This window comes from Pristiophorus japonicus, chromosome 3 (genome assembly GCF_044704955.1).
Source record: "Pristiophorus japonicus isolate sPriJap1 chromosome 3, sPriJap1.hap1, whole genome shotgun sequence".
NCBI classification, from domain to species: Eukaryota; Metazoa; Chordata; class Chondrichthyes; family Pristiophoridae; genus Pristiophorus; species Pristiophorus japonicus.
The window spans coordinates 149,893,335-149,909,417 of NC_091979.1; the positions used below are offsets into that span (position 1 = coordinate 149,893,335).

The 16,083-nt window shown below is 44.9% G+C and overlaps 1 protein-coding gene across 4 annotated transcripts in view; it reads left to right on the forward strand.

The window, feature by feature from the left end:
* The window catches only part of slc39a10 (solute carrier family 39 member 10), a 166,224-nt gene that overhangs the window by 31,045 nt on the left and 119,096 nt on the right, over positions 1-16,083 (forward strand). The window contains exon 1 of one of the 4 annotated variants that reach the window (XM_070875898.1): positions 8,667-8,843. The exons of the other annotated variants lie outside the window; for them this stretch is intronic. The gene's annotated coding sequence lies outside the window, so the exon portion shown is untranslated. Of the gene's footprint in view, positions 1-8,666; positions 8,844-16,083 lie in introns of those variants that run through there. 4 annotated transcript variants of the gene reach the window in all.

The following is a 16,083-nucleotide window of genomic DNA, read 5'->3' on the forward strand; positions in this document are numbered from 1 at the left end:
TGGTAGTTGCTGGGTTTATCCTTGCACCCTTTTTTGAACAAGGGTGTAACATTTGCAGTTCTCCAGCCCTCTGGCACCACCCCCTTATCGAAGGATGACTGAAAGATTATGGTCAATACCTCCGCAATTTTCCTCGGCATCCTAGGATGTATCCCTGGTGACTTATCAACTTTTAAGTACTGACAGCCTTTACAGTACCTCCTCTTTATCAATTTTTATCTCATCCAGTATCTCCACTACCTCCTCTGTCACTATTTTGGCAGTATCTTCCTCCTTGGTGAAGACAGATGCAGAGTACTCATTTAGTACCTCAGCCATGCCCTCTGCCTCCATGCGTAGGTCTCCTTTTTGATCCCTCCTCTTACTACCCATTTATTATTTATATGCCGATAGAAGACTTTTGGATTCCTTTTTATGTTAGCTGCCAATTATTCTCATACTCTCTCTTTTACCCCTCTTATTTTCTTTTTCACATTCCCTCTGGATACTCGATATTGAGTCTCATTCTCACTTGTATTCTCAACCTGACATCTTTCATACGCGCTCTTTTTCTGCTTCATCTTACTCTCTATCTCTTTCATAATCCAGGGAGCTCTGGCTTTAGTTGCCCTATCTTTCTCTTTCGTGGGAATGTAACTTGACTACCTGAACTATCTGTTCTTTAAAGGCAGCCCATTGTTCGACTACAGTTTTGCCTGCTAATCTTTGATTCCAATTTACCCAGGCCAGATCCATTCTCAACCCATTGATATTGGCTTTCCTCCAATTTAGTATCTTTACTCTAGATTGCTCCCTATCCTTTTCTGTAGCTGATCTAAATCTTATGATACTGTGATCACTGTTCCCTAAATGTTGACTCACCTCAATCCCCAGAACAGATCCAGCTAGACCTCCTTCCTCATTGGGCCGGAAATGTACTGATCAAGAAAGTTCTCCTGAACACATTTCAGAACTTCTTCCCGCTCTCTGCACTATTACTATCCCAGTCTACATTAGGATAGTTGAAGTCCCCCATTATTACTACTCTAATTCTTGCACGTCTCTATAATTTCCCTTCAAATTTTGCTCCTCCGTATCTTCCCCACGAGTTGGCGGCATATAGAATATGCCTAGTGGTGTAATGGCAGCTCTGTTGTTTCTCAACTCTAACCAAATAGATTCTGTCCTTGATCCCTCCAGGACATCCCCTCTCTCCAGCACTGAATCTCTCCCTAATGAATACTGTCACCCCACCTCCTTTCTTTCCTTCCTTATCTTTCCTAAACACCTTGTATCCAGGAACCCCACCTTCTTTCTTTCCTTCCTTGTCTTTCCTAAACACTATTTAGTACCCAAACCCGCCCTTTTTTGAGCCAGGTCTCCGTTATTGCCACAACATCATATTCTCATGCGTCTATTTGCACCTGTAGCTCACCAATCTTATTTTCATATTTATCACACTTTGTGCATTCACACACATGCACTGTAAACCTATCTTAGACCTTCTTGTATTCTCTCTTAGTCTGACTCTACCTAATACCGTACTATTTCTTACTCTAGTGCTATCTGTTTTCATTTCTAATACTACATCCTAATGCCCATTCCCCAGTCAAATTAGTTTAAACCTTCCCCAACAGCACTAGCAAGTCCCCCGCCGCCCCCAATGAGACATTGGTTCCAACTCTGTTGAGGTGCAACCCGTCCAGCCTGTACAGGTCCCACCTCCCCAATGTCCCAAAAATCTAAAGCCTTCCCTCCTGCACCATCTTTCCAGCCACGCATTCATTTGCTCTATCTTCCTATTTCTATACTCACTAGCTCGTAACATCGGGAATAATCCGCAGATTACTACCTTTTGAGATCCTGCTTTTTAAACTCTTTCCTAGCTTCCTAAAATCTGCATGCAGGACCTCATCCCGCTTTCTGCCTATGTCGTTGAGACCAATATGGACCACGACCTCTGTCTGTTCGCTCGCCCCCCTCAGAATGTTCTGCAGCCACTCTGTGACATCTTTGACCCTGCACTATGGAGGCAACGTATCATCCTGGAATCACGTCTGCGGCCTGTCGGTTCCCCTAACATTCGAATCTCCTATCATTATTGCTTTCCCGATCTTCCTCCTCTTTCCTCCCACCCTGCACCATATAGGTCCATGGGACTGAGGTGCCCTGCCCTGCCCCGCCTCTACTTAATAGACTATTAAGTTTATTTCTGTGCTACCAGCTACTAACCAATCAGCTCTTTTCCTTCCACTGACATCATTTACCTCGCTCCCTGATACGCTCCCTCTGGGCTCTTGGGCCTACCTTTATCTGTAGCTGCTCCTCTTGCTCTCCCGCAGGTCTGCTCTTGTGGCTCCACTCCTCCTTTTCAGTTGGGCATCTCGCCCGCTTTTCTCCTCTCCACCTAATTCCTACTCACACCAAATTCCTCCACTCTGCTTGCGATCCACTCTGCGTTCTCTATGTCAAAGGATGACCAAAAAATTGATGATAAGGGAGAAAATAGAATATGAGCAAGAAATATAAAAACAGATTGTAAGAGCTTCTACAAGTATGTCAAAAGGAAGAGAGTAGAGAGTTGGTACCCGAGAGGCTGAGGCAGGAGAATTTATAATGGCAAATAAGGAAATGGCAGAGCTTAAACAAATATTTTGTATTTGTCTTCACAGTGGAAAACACAAAAGGCGTGCCAAAATTAGTGGGGAACCAAGGGGCTACTGAGAATGAGGTACTTAGAAAGTAATTAATATCAGTCGAGAAAAAGTATTAGAGAATCGAATGAAACTAAAAGCCGACAAATCCCCTGGACCTGATGGCCTAGATCCTAAGGTTCTAAAAGAGGTGGCTGCAGAAATAGTGGATTCATTGGTTAGATTCCCTATTCCCTCGATTCTAGAACGAGTCACAGTGGATTGGAAGGTTGTTAATGTAACCCCGCTTTTCAAGAAAGGAGGGAGAGAGAAAACAGGAAACTATAGGCCAGTTAGTCTGACACCAGTCATCAGGAAAATGCTGGAATCCATTATTCTGGAAACTGGAGCAGGGCACTTAAATCATCATATAATTAGGCAGAGTCAATATTGTTTTATGAAAGGGAAATTATGTTTAACAAATTTTAATTTTTTGAGGATGTAACTTGCAGAGTAGATGAAGGGGAACCAGTGTATGTAGTATATTGGATAAGATACCACATAAAGGTTTTATGCAAGATAAGGACTTGCATAACATAATAAGAACATAAGAATTAGGAACAGGAGTAGGCCATCTAGCCCCTCGAGCCTACTCCGCCATTCAAAAAGATCATGGCTGATCTGGCCATGGACTCAGCTCCACTTACCTGCCCGCTCCCCATAACCCTTAATTCCCTTATTGGTTAAAAATTTATCGCTCTATGATTTGAATACATTCAATGAGCTAACCTCAACTGCTTCCCTAGGCAGAGAATTCCACAGATTCACAACCCTCTGGGAGAAAAAATTCCTTCTCAACTCGGTTTTAAATTGGCTCCCCCGTATTTTGAGGCTGTGCCCCTAGTTCTAGTCTCCCCGACTAGTGGAAACAACCTCTCTGCCTCTATCTTGTCTATCCCTTTCATTATTTTAAATGTTTCTAGAAGATCACCCCTCATCCTTCTGAACTCCAACGAGTAAAGACCCAGTCTACTCAATCTATCATCATAAGGTAACCCCCTCATCTCTGGAATCAGCCTAGTGAATCGTCTCTGTACCCCCTCCAAAGCTAGTATATCCTTCCTTAAGAAAGGTGACCAAAACTGCACGCAGCACTCCAGGTGCGGCCTCACCAATACCCTGTACAGTTGCAGCAGGACCGCCCTGCTTTTGTACTCCATCCCTCTTGCAATGAAGGCCAACATTCCATTCGCCTTCCTGATTACCTGCTGTACCTGCAAACTAACTTTTTGGGATTCATGCACAAGGACCCCCAGGTCCCTCTGCACCGCAGCATGTTGTAATTTCTTCCCATTCAAATAATATTCCCTTTTACTGTTTTTTTTTCCCAAGGTGTGGATGACCTCACATTTTCCGACATTGTATTCCATCTGCCAAACCTTAGCCCATTCGCTTAACCTATCTAAATCTCTTTGCAGTCTCTCTGTGTCCTCTACACAACCCGCTTCCCCACTAATCTTTGTGTCATCTGCAAATTTTGTTACACTACACTCTGTCCCCTCCTCCAGGTCATCTATGTATATTGTAAACAGTTGTGGTCCCAGCACCGATCCCTGTGGCACACCATTAACCACCGATTTCCAACCTGAAAAGGACCCATTTATCCCAGCTCTCTGCTTTCTGTTAGCCAGCCAATTCTCTATCCATGCTAATACATTTCCGCTGACTCCGCGTACCTTTATCTTCTGCAGTAACCTTTTGTGTGGCACCTTATCGAATGCCTTTTGGAAATCTAAATACACCACATCTATCGGTACACCTCTATCCACCATGCTCGTTATATCCTCAAAGAATTCCAGTAAATTAGTTAAACATGATTTCCCCTTCATGAATCCATGTTGCGTCTGCTTGATTGCACTATTCCTAACTAGATGTCCCGCTATTTCTTCCTTAATGATATCTTCAAGCATTTTCCCCACTACAGATGTTAAACTAACCGGCCTATAGTTACCTGCCTTTTTGTCTGCCCCCTTTTTTAAACAGGCGTTACATTAGCTGCTTTCCAATCCACTGATACCTCCCCAGAGTCCAGAGAATTTTGGTAGATTATAACGAATGCATCTGCTATAACTTCCGCCATCTCTTTTAATACCCTGGGATGCATTTCATCAGGACCAGGGGACTTGTCTACCTTGAGTCCCATTAGCCTGTCCAGCACTACCTCCCTGGTGATAGTGATTGTCTCAAGGTCCTCCCTTCCCACATTCCCGTGACCAGCAATTTTTGGCATGGTTTTTGTGTCTTCCACTGTGAAGACCGAAGCAAAATAATTGTTTAAGGTCTCAACCATTTCCACATTTCCCATTACTAAATCCCCCTTCTCATTTTCTAAGGGACCAACATTTACTTTAGTCACTCTTTTCCTTTTTATTTATCGGTAAAAGCATTTACTATCTGTTTTTATGTTTTGCGCAAGTTTACTTTCGTAATCTATCTTTCCTTTCTTTATTGCTTTCTTAGTTATACTTTGCTGTCGTTTAAAATTTTCCCAATCTTCTAGTTTCCCACTAATCTTGGCCACCTTATACGCATTAGTTTTTAATTTGATACTCTCCTTTATTTCCTTGGTTATCCACGGCTGGTTATCCCTTCTCTTACCGCCCTTTTTCACTGGAATATATTTTTGTTGAGCACTATGAAAGAGCTCCTTAAAAGTCCTCCAATGTTCCTCAATTGTGCCACCGTTTAGCCTATGTTCCCAGTCTACTTTAGCTAACTCTACCCTCATCCCACTGTAGACCCCTTTGTTTAAGCATAGTATGCTCGTTTGAGACACTACTTCCTCACCCTCAATCTGTATTACAAATTCAACCATACTGTGATCACTCATTCCGAGAGGATCTTTTACTTGGAGATTGTTTATTATTCCTGTCTCATTACACAGGACCAGATCTAAGATAGCTTGCTCCCTTGTAGGTTCTGTAACATACTGTTCTAAGAAACAATCCCGTATGCATTCTGTGAATTCCTCCTCCAGGCTACCCCGTGCGATTTGATTTGACCAATCGATATGTAGGTTAAAATCCCCCATGATTACTGCCATTCCTTTTTCACATGCCTCTATTATTCCCTTGATTATTGTCCGCCCCACCGTGAAGTTATTATTTGGGGGCCTATAAACTACGCCCACCAGTGACTTTTTCCCCTTACTATCTCTAATCTCCACCCACAATGATTCAACATTTTGTTCATTAGAGCCAATATCATCTCTCACAACTGCCCTGATATCATCCTTTATTAACAGAGCTACCCCACCTCCTTTCCCTTGTCTATCCTTCCGAATTGTCAGATACCCCTGTATGTTTAATTCCCAGTCTTGGCCACCCTGCAACCATGTTTCTGTAATGGCCACCAAATCATACCCATTTGTAATGATTTACTTTAAGCACATTTACTTTATTTCGAATGCTGCGTGCGTTTAGGTATTAATACTAGCTTTTAAACCATGATTTTTAGTTTTGACCCCTCCTGCAGCCCCTTTATCTTCATACATATTGTCCCTTCCTATCACCTTGTGGTTTACACTTACCCCAGTGCTACTCTGCTCTGTTGTCTCCTGCCTTTTGCATTCTTTCTTGGGGTCCTGTTCATCTGCGCTCTCACCCACTCTAACTAGCTCAGAGCCCTCTCCTGGGTTCCGAATACTCCTTGTATTGAGGCACCGAGCTTTCAGGCTTGCCTTTTTGTTACACTTTGACCCTTTAGAATTTTGCTGTACATTGGCCCTTTTTGTTTTTTGCCTTGGATTTCTCTGCCCTCCACTTTTACTCATCTCCTTTCTGTCCTTTGCTTCTGTCTCCATTTTGTTTCCCTCTGTCTCCCTGCATTGGTTCCCATCCCCCTGCCATATTCGTTTAACTCCTCCCCAACAGCACTAGCAAACACTCCCCCTAGAACATTGGTTCCGGTCCTGCCCAGGTGCAGACCGTCCGGTTTGTACTGGTCCCACCTCCCCCAGAACCGGTTCCAATTCCCCAGGAATTTGAATCCCTTCCTGCTGCACCACGGCTCATTGGGTTTGGGTAATATATTAGCATGGGATAGAGGATTGATTAACGAGAGGGCTATAACTTGCAACACCAAAGACCCGAGCCTATAGCATGTCCAGTATTAGCTCCATCCCTCAGTTTCCTCCATTTAGGAGAGCTGGTTTATTACGAGCTGGCGACGTGCGAGTATTGGGCTGGCAACATCTCCACCTTGCCTCCCCGTGGATGGGTGGCTATCCAATGGGGGCCTCGTCAGGCTCCTCGTCGTCATCCTCCTCCTCCTGAAGTGGCATGCAATCCCCACTGGTAATGCCTGGCCCCTCATGATGGCCAAGCTGTGCAACATGCAGCACACCACAGTGAATTTGGATACCTGTTGAGGGGACTATTGAAGGCTGCCTCCAGAGTGTTGCAGGCATCGATCTGCCTGTAGGAGATGGAATATCTCTGCCAGCACTTCCTTTCAGAAGCGCAGCCTTCTCACACCCTGCTCCTCAGAGAGCTGGAGGTCTCAGCGCTGGTACCTTTAAACCTGTGAGGGGTAAGCCCTCCTCTCCTCTCCAGACGTCTTAGGCCTCTCATCATCTGTGGGCCGACATGTACAAGAGTCCTTCCTCTAGCTTGACACCGCCTGGCAATAGCATGGAGCTTGATACACTGGCGAACTAATAATGCCTCCATTAAATTTTCTCACTCAAGTTGTACGGGCTTTGTAATGGCAGATAAATGTGAAGTTTGCAAGTTGGAGCTTCGTACAGCATTATGTGTGCAATCGTTGTGGTCAATATAACCTGCGATGTAGGAACCTCATCCCTCTATTTAAAAATGCTGCCAATACCGCCTGCCTGCCTGGGACCGCCTGTTTTTTTTTAGGCGAATGTTCCATGTGGGATGCTAGCACAGCATTGCACGCCGATTGACGTCATCATCACGCTAAAAACGGAGGGTTGGGCGATAAGTGTTTGCACCGTGCAAACCAATAGCCAAATCTTCCGGTTGGACGGTAAATCCTGGACGCTTGGCATAACGCCCAAAAACAGCATTTAAGGCCCCGCTAGGGCGCCAACCAAGGCGCAAATGAGCTGGAAATCCAGCCCTAGGTTTCTGATTGGTTCCCTGAAGGACGAGACACACCCAGCAGATTGTCTGGTATGTGTAATTAGATCCTGCCTGCCTGAGTAATCAAGATCTTTGTAAAGTGTAATTTGATCCTTTCATTTGACAGCCAGGGTGCAAAGCTCTCAGTGCTAACACTACTGCTTTCAGAGAACAGACAGGGCTCATCCTCTGGGGTTAGAAGCACTCACACTGCCGGGTTCAGGTAGGAAGGGGTGAGGCCATGGAAGGATTTTAACATGATGATGCGAATTTTAAAATCAAGGTGTTGGACAATGTTCCCCCTAATTTTTTTTTGGTGTGCGGTCTCTTTAAAGGGCTGCGAGGGACCTTCAGAAAGCTGTGCAGGGGTGATGGGCGAGTGGGACTTGCAAGTGGGATACGTGCAACACAGTTTTGGATAAGCTCAAAATTCATTGAGGATGGGAGGCTGGCCAGGAGAACATTGGAATAGTTGAATCCGGCAACTAACACACAAATGTAATGTTGTAGGACCAACACAGAATACGTTCTCATATTTTAAAATTCATTTATTTATCACCCATCCCAAGTTGCCTTTGACAGGGCGGTAGTGAGCCGCCTTCTTGAACTGTCGCGGTCTAGTGGTTGGGGGTGGGGGGGGGGGGGGGAGAGGAGAGGAGAGGAGAGTAAGAACGTGGTGCACGTGTAAAGGGGGTGGGGATGGAAGAACGTGATCCAGGCCTAACAGAGGCCGGGAGAACGTGATCTATCTTCCCATCGGGATCACGTTCTTGCTCTTATCCCCCACCCCTCCTTCAGACCTGGATCACATTCTTCCTTCTTCCTCGCTGTTCTCACCATGTTCTCTTTCTCTCTCTTTTCCCCCCCGCCCCGTCAACAAGTTCCTGACCTTCTCTCCCTGAGTTCCTGACCATTTTCCAGTCTGGCCTGACACCACATTCAAGCTGTACCCCATGTAGTGTCAAACCTAAGGATTGTGAAATGGTTTCTATGAGAGGATTTTGCGTTACTGTGCTCCTGACCCAGATTGTGGCCTGACCTTGATGTTATCATTTTTGAGTCATTAATGAGTGGAACTGTCACAGTAAGTAAAATAACAGTATGATTGCATTTGATGTTCTGTGCAACTACTATGCATTTTTTAAAAAATTGATGTTTTAATGAAGGGATTTCAGACCATGTGACCATCACCCCTTAGACTACTTTATAAAAGTACCCCAGGCAGTCATCGAACCTGAATTTACTGCAAAGTTGCATCGTAGTAATGACACATTAGCGGTATGCATGATTGTTAATGCCTAAAAGTTCCGGGAAATTATGGAGTAAGTGAGTTACGCAATTATTTAAGTTGCGCCATAGTTTGCCGGCATGGTTGTGGAGCCTCGCCAAAGCCTGTTCTCGCCGCTCAGGCCTCCATTGTAGTCAGGAACGATCACTAATTTGCTGGATTTAAGCTATTATTCGCACCGCAGCCAGTTAGACTGAGAAATATTTGCGTGGGTGATCTGGTATTGACATGATTTATGGTCAATATATGATCCTCAGCCTCGGAGCCCAACTAAGGGACCATTAAAACGTGGAGTGTCACCCCAGCAGTCTAGGAAGTTCTAGTCTTGCAGGCCGGGACCGCGCTGATTTCCGAGCCGCTGCACGCTGCTCCCTCTAATGGCCCCGGCCTGCTGATGGTCTTGCAGGCCGGGACCGCACCAATTTCCGGCCTGGGCCAAGCCACTCATTAGAGGGAGCAGCGTGCGGCGGCATACCACTGCAGGGAGAAGTGCGTGCTGTTGCAGAAGGACGGCTGCGAAGCCAGGTCGCTGATTGTAGTGCGGGCAGGCACAACAGGAGCGGCAAGAGTTTTTAGAGGGAAGTGACCGGGACCCAGGAGAGGCGAGGGCCCAGAAGCAACATGAGCCAGCCCACACTGCGATATGTGTGCGCACTAGGTCCGCGCAGGAGAGCTGGTCTCCAGTCGTCTTGGGTAATCCTTGCCACTGGACCAAGACCTAGCTCTGTCAATCAAGCCTGTGTGGTGGCTGGTGTGCAACAACCACCACACGTTAAAAAAAATCCACGCACAGGCATCTTCAACCCTTCAACATGTTGTTTGGGATCTGGAATATTAGGTCCTTCATTGAAACACCTGTGAACTCATCCCTTATTGGTGTGGAAGCAAGTCATCCTTGTTTCAAGGGACTGCCTATGATGATGAGGAAGTTCTGAGTGTTCTTTTTCCTAAATCTCTCATTCTTTACCTTCAACACCCACATCTATTTTTACATTCTGTAAGGGAAATAAATTCCACACCAAGTCCGAGTACGGTGAAGGAAAACGTCACAGTTTACTTGTACAGAGCGCTCTGGGAGAAGTGGGGAAACTCCGCAGCTTCGCCACACCTTCTCTCCAAGCGAAGTTTCCAAGTTACAATTATACCTCTGGGGGCGGTCCCGCCCCCTTACACCATTGTCCAATTATCTAACATTTTTGTAACGTCTTACCGTATATGGTAATGCTATGACAATCTATCTTTACATTGTGGTAAGTCAAAGGTTAACTAGCATACGCACACACAAGTGGGGTTATTTTCCTCGCATCAGCAGAAAAACAAGGAACTATCTTCCTCTTATTAGTACAAGCGATATACATCTGTTTGCCTTTTCAACCGCCCATTGTCTTACTTCCCATATCTCCATGACTCAGGGTCAACGAACGTTGGGGTCTAAATATGTCTTTTGTTTTAAGCAGGCAATTTGTTGCTTGAACGTTTACATGGTACGGTACCAAAAACAAGAGTATTATAAACTAAGAGATAATTCTTCCACAACACATTCAAAGAGTTTAATTTAAGGAAGAACTTAAAGGATTTTGATGACTGGGAGGGAAGACATCCGTAGCCCCCTGTTCACTGCTGCTCCAAGTCACCACAGCTGGATTATCCTGGAACATTGATCATCTACTGACCTTTTGGACCACTAGACAGCATTGAGGCACTGATTGTTCTCTATCTACTTATCAGATCCTGAAACACTATTACCATCAGACTTGCCCTCTCTGTACAGTAATCCTGGCCTATGCTCCAAATGCCACCTTGATTTTGTGATAGGCTTGGAGACTCCACGAGCCCAGAATCCCTGTCTTGTCACCATCCGCAATCTCTATTACGGACTATTTTGAGCATATTTAGTTTCTCTTGCATTCTGAATATGTAATCAGCTAAATTTCTGTTGTTGAAATCTTCTGTATGTACATTGATTACCACTATGGACGCAAGCGCCTCTATCCTGTCCTCTGCCTATCACCTCTCAACTCTGATTTCTCTTTGCAAAGGAGGAAGTAATTTGTCCCAACATATTATTACTAATGCAAGCTCTTCAACTGGTCCCTTTTTTATATTCTTCGTTTTCAGTTAACCAATTCCCTTTTAAAATGTTATTGCCATCTGCCTCAATAGCAATTTTTCGTAAATAATTCAATATTTCTTTACTTCCTCTTCTAGTGATGATCCAGAGTTTAGACCTCTTGTTATGTATTCACCAAACAATAAAAATTGATTTTTAGAAACATGGAAACATACAAAATAGGTGCAGGAGTAGGCCATTCGGCCCTTCTAGCCTGCACCACCATTCAATAAGATCATGACTGATTATTCACCTCAGTAACCCCTTTCCTGCTTTCTCTCCATACCCCTTGATCTCTTTAGCCATAAGGGCCATATCTAATTCCCTCTTGAATATATCCAACAAACTGGCATCAACAACGCTGCGATAGGGAATTCCATAGGTTAACAACTCTCTGGGTGAAGAAGTTTCTCCTCATCTCAGTCCTAAATGGCTTATCCCTTATCTTTAGACTGTGTCCTCTGGTTCTGGACTTCCCCAACATTGGGAACATTCTTCCTGCATCTAACCTGTCCAGTCCTGTCAAAATTTTATATGTTTCTATGAGATCCCCTCTCATTCTTCTAAACTCCAGTGAATACAGGCCCAGTCGATCCAGTCTCTCCTCATATATCAGTCCTGCCATCCCGGGAATCAGTCTGGTGCACCTTCGTTGCACTCCCTCAATAGCAAGAACGTCCTTCCTCAGATTAGGAGTCCAAAACTGAATACAATATTCCAGGCGAGGCCCCTTTTCCTAATCTGCCGCCATTCAGATAATATTCTGCCTTCGTGTTTTTGCCCCCAAAGTGGATAACCTCACATCTATCAACATTATACTGCATCTGCCATGCATTTGCCCACTCACCTAACCTGTCCAAGTCACCCTGCAGCCTCTTAGCGCCCTCCTCACAGCTCACTCCGCCACCCAGCTTAGTGTCATCTGCAAACTTGGAGATATTACACTCAATCTCTTCATCTAAATCATTAATGTATATTGTAAATAGCTGGGGTCCCAGCATTGAGCCCTGCGGCACTCCACAAGTCACTGCCTGCCATTCTGAAAAGGACCCGTTTATCCCAACTCTCTGCTTCCTGTCTGCCAACCAGTTCTCTATCCACGTCAGTACATTACCCCCAATACTATGTGCTTTAATTTTGCACACCAATCTCTTGTGTGGGACCTTGTCAAAACCCTTTTGAAAGTCCAAATACACCACATCCACTGGATCTCCCTTGTCCACTCTACTAGTTATATCCTCAAAAAATTCTAGAAAATTTGTCAAGCATGATTTCCCTTTCATAAAACCATGCTGACTTGGACCGATCCTGTCACTGCTTTGCAAATGCCCTGCTATTTCATCTTTAATAATTGATTCCAACATTTTCCCCATGACTGATGTCAGGCTAACCAGTCTATAATGACCCGTTTTCTCTCTCCCTCTTTTTAAAAAGTGGTGTTACATTAGCTCCCCTCATCAGGGGAGGGCAGCAGCAGCGAAGTCCATGGCACCGTGGGTGGAGGGCAGGAAAAAGAGTGGGAGAGCTATAGTGGTAGGGGATTCTATTGTAAGGCGAATAGATAGGCGTTTCTACGGCCGCTATCGAGACTCCAGGATGGTATGTTGCCTCCCTGGTGCAAGGGTCAAGGATGTCTCGGGGCGGGTTGCAGGACATTGTGGAGGGGGTTGGTGAACAGCCAGTTGACGTGGTGCATATAGGTACCAATGATATAGGTAAGAAAATGGGATGAGGTCCTGCAAGGTGAATTTAGGGAGCTAGGAGTTAAATTAAAAAGTAGGCTCTGAAAGGTAGTAATCTCAGGATTGCTACCAGTGCCACGTGAAAGTAGGAATTGCAGGATAGCTCAGATGAATATGTGGCTTGAGGAGTGATGTAGAAGGGAGGGATTCAAATTCCTGGGACATTGGAACCGGTTCTGGGGGAGGTGGAAGCAGTACAAACCGGACGGTCTGCACCTGGGCAGGACCGGAACCAATGTCCTAGGGGGAGTGTTTGCTAGTGCTGTTGGGAGGGGTTAAATTAATATGGCAGGGGGATGGGAACCTACACAGGGAGACAGGGAAGTAGAATGGGGGCAGAAGCAAAAGATAGAAGGAAGAAAAGTAAAAGTGGAGGGCAGAGAAACCCAAGGCAAAAATCAAAAAGGTCCACGTTACAGCAAAATTCTAAAGGGGCAAAGTGTTTTAAAAAGACAAGCCTGAAGGCTCTGTGCCTCAATTCGAGGAGTATTCATAATAAGGTGGACGAATTAACTGCACAGGCAGCAATTAATGAATATGATATAATTGGCATCACGGAGACATGGCTGCAGGGTGACCAAGGCTGGGAACTCAACATCCAGGGGTATTCAACATTCAGGAAGGATAGACAGAACGGAAAAGGAGGTGGGGTAGCGTTGCTGGTTAAAGAAGAAATTAACGCAATAGTAAGGAAGGATATTAGCTTGGATGATGTGGCATCTGTATGGGTGGAGCTGCGGAATACCAAAGGGCAGAAAACGCTAGTGGGAGTTGTTTACAGACCGCCAAACAATAGTAGTGAGGCTGAACACAGCATCAAACAAGAAATTAGGGATGCGTGCAATAAATGTACAGCAGTTATCATGGGCAACTTTAATCTACATATAGATTGGGCTAACCAAACTGGTAGCAGTATGGTGGAGGAGGATTTCCTGCAGTGTATTAAGGATGGTTTTCTAGACCAATATGTTGAGGAAGCAACTATAGAGCTGGCCATCCTAGATTGGGTGATGTGTAATGAGAAAGGACTAATTAGCAATCTTGTTGTGCGAGGCCCCTTGGGGAAGAGTGACCATAATATGGTAGAATTCTTCATTAAGATGGAGAGTGACACAGCGAATTCAGAGATTAGGGTCCTGAACTTAAGGAAAGGTAACTTTGATGGTATGAGACGTAAATTGGCTAGAATAGACTGGCAAATGATACTTAAAGGGTTGACGGTGGATAGGCAATGGCAAACATTGAAAGATCACATGGATGAACTTCAACAATTGTACATCCCTGGCTGGAGTAAAACTAAAATGGGGAAGGTGGCTCAACCGTGGCTAACTAGGGATAAATTGAGGACTGGGAGAAATTTAGATTTCAGAAGAGGAAGACAAAAGGTTTAATTATGAGGGGGAAAATAGAGTATGAGAGGAAGTTTGCCAGGAACATAAAAACTGACTGCAAATGCTTCTGTAGATATGTGAAGAGAAAAAGATTAGTGAAGACAAATGTAGGTCCCTTGCAGTCAGATTCATGTGAATTTATAATGGGGAACAAAGAAATGGCAGACCAGCTGAACAAGTACTTGGGTTCTGTCTTCACGAAGGAAGACACAAATAACCTTCCGGAAATACTAGGGGACCGAGGGTCTAGTGAGAAGGAGGAACTGTAGGAAATCCTTATTAGGTAGGAAATTGTGTTCGGGAAATTGATGGGATTGAAGGCCGATAAATCCCCGGGGCCTGATAGTCTGCATCCCAGAGTACTTAAGGAAGTGGCCCTAGAAATAGTGCATGCATTGGTGATCATTTTCCAACAGTCTATTGACTCTGGATCAGTTCCTATGGACTGGAGGGTAGCTAATGTAACACCACTTTCTAAAAAAGGAGGGAGAGAGAAAACGGGTAATTATAGACCGGTTAGCCTGACATCAGTACTGGGGAAAATGTTGGAATCAATTATTAAAGATGAAATAGCAGCGCATTTGGAAAGCAGTGACAGGATCGATCCAAGTCAGCATAGATTTATGAAAGGGAAATTACGCTTGACAAATCTTCTAGAAATTTTTGAGGATGTAACTAGTAGAGTGGACAAGGGAGAACCAATGGATGTGGTGTATTTGGACTTTCAAAAAGCTTTTGACAAGGTCCCACACAAGATTGGTGTGCAAAATTAAAGCACATGGTATTGGGGGTAATGCACTGACATGGATCGAGAACTGGTTGGCAGACAGTCGGGATAAACGGGTCCTTTACAGAATGGCAGGCAGTGACTAGTGGAGTGCCGCAGGGCTCAGTGCTGGGACCCCAGCTATTTACAATATACATTAATGATTTAGATGAAGGAATTGAGTGCAATATCTCCAAGTTTGCAGATGACACTAAGCTAGGTGGCAGTGTGAGCTGTGAGGAGGATGCTGAGGCTGCACGGTGTCTTGGACAGGTTAGATGAGTGGGCAAATGCATGGCAGATGCAGTATAATGTGGATAAATGTGAGGTTATCCACTTTGGGGGCAACAACACAAAGGCAGAATATTATCTGAATGGCGGCAGATTAGGAAAAGGGGAGGTGTAATGAGACCTGGGTGTCATGGTACATCAGTCATTGAAAGTTGGCATGCAGGCGGTGAAGAAGGCAAAAGGTATGTTGTCCTTCATAGCTTGGGGATTTGAGTATAAGAGCAGGGAGGTCTTACTGAAGTTGTACAGGGCCTTGGTGAGGCCTCACCTGGAATATTGTGTTCAATTTTGGCCTCCTAACCTGAGAAAGAACGTTCTTGCTATTGAGGGAGTGCAGCGAAGGTTCACCAGACTGATTCCCGGGGTGGCAGGACTGACGTATGAGGAGAGGCTGGATCGACTGGGCCTGTATTCACTGGAGTGTAGAAGGATGAGAGGGGATCCCGCAGAAACATATAAAATTCAGACGGGACTGGACAGGTTAGATGCAGGAAGAGTATTCCCGATGTTAGGGAAGTCCAGAACCAGAGGACACAGTCTAAGGATAAGGGGTAAGCCTTTTAGGATGGAGATGAGAAACTTCTTCACTCAGAGAGTTGTTAACCTGTGGAATTCTCTACCGCAGTGAGTTGTTGATGCCTGTTCATTGGATATATTCAAGACGGAGTTAGATATGGCCCTTACGGCTAATGGGATCAAGGGGTATGGTGAGAAAGCAGGAAAGGGGTACTGAGGT